The sequence below is a fragment of the Salvelinus sp. IW2-2015 genome, linkage group LG1 (assembly GCF_002910315.2).
Source record: "Salvelinus sp. IW2-2015 linkage group LG1, ASM291031v2, whole genome shotgun sequence".
NCBI classification, from domain to species: domain Eukaryota; kingdom Metazoa; phylum Chordata; class Actinopteri; order Salmoniformes; family Salmonidae; genus Salvelinus; species Salvelinus sp. IW2-2015.
The window spans coordinates 57,723,865-57,725,042 of NC_036838.1; the positions used below are offsets into that span (position 1 = coordinate 57,723,865).

At 41.1% G+C, this 1,178-nt stretch overlaps 1 long non-coding RNA gene across 1 annotated transcript in view; it reads left to right on the top strand.

Annotated features, from left to right (window-relative positions):
• The window catches only part of LOC139022550 (uncharacterized), an 11,729-nt gene extending 10,883 nt beyond the window's left edge, over positions 1-846 (top strand). The window contains exon 3 of the long non-coding RNA XR_011480735.1: positions 751-846. This is a non-coding gene — a long non-coding RNA (uncharacterized lncRNA). The remainder of the gene's footprint in view (positions 1-750) is intronic.
• Positions 847-1,178: the final 332 nt, after the last annotated feature.

Genomic DNA, 1,178 nt, shown 5'->3' on the forward strand with positions numbered 1-1,178 from the left:
AAGTGAATCTGATCCACTGAATCAGACGTCAAGTGAATCTGATCCACTGTATCAACATTTTTCTGGACCTTAATGTTTTTTTTATACATAATATATATATATATTATAAATGCTGGAAAGAATTGAGTTCATGTCCAATTTCTTCAGGTGAATTTAGCTTTAGTTGATGACCTGTGAATGACGCTTGAAGAGTAGCATTACTATTGCACCTGTATATCTGGAATGTAGCCATTTTGGAAAAACAAAATGGCACCTATCTCTATGAGAGAGAGAGAGAGAGAGAGAGAGAGAGAGAGAGAGAGAGAGAGAGAGAGAGAGAGAGAGAGATATTCTCACCGCTCCTTGTTGCTGATGGACAGTTTGTTGAGCCCAACTTGACATTTTCATCTGAAGTATAGACCTTACTTCACATTTTGTGACTGTTATTTTTCATCTGAATTTTCTTAGATTTGATCTGCCTTTCTCTTTCTCCTACTGGGCTGATCTGAAAGTTGAGGAGATAAAGTTTAAAGTTCAAAAGCTTTATTGTCCATTTAATGATACATTCATGGATAAAATAATAGTTTTCTGTTTAGATGGAAGATACTGTATGATATGTTTTTTTCCGGCTATTTCTACTGTTGTTGTGACTTCAGGCCTTATTGGTCTTAACTCCTACTTCCTGAAAGGGAAGCTCTTATTCATGCAGTTACTCACTGCTGTGATTTTGGTGATATAGAAAAGATATGAACTGCCCTATTCCTCTCTCAGGGCAGCCCCGGGCCCCGTGGCAGAGATGGTGAGCCTGGTACCCCCGGTAACCCCGGCCCCCCCGGACCTCCAGGACCTAACGGACCCCCCGGCCTTGGAGGAGTAAGTATCTCTGCAGGAAAAAAATAATAATAATCTTTGAAATTGCTATTTGTGGAGTTTGTGTTAAAAGCAGAAGCACGTGTAAGTAGGCTGTATACGTTAATGGTAAAGACTGAAGGGTTGATAGGTGGAAAATGACTGTGAAGTGAAATAGTGTTTTAGCGCTGTAGAATTAGGCAAAGAAATTATTGTATAGTATAGAATGGAGGGATGGAGAGAGAATACACAGTGGAATGCTTTTSATTYCTGAGGAGAGAGGAGGAGAGGAGAGGGGAGGGGAGGGAAGGGAAGGAGAGGGGAGGAAGGAGGGAGCGACAGAGGGAGGT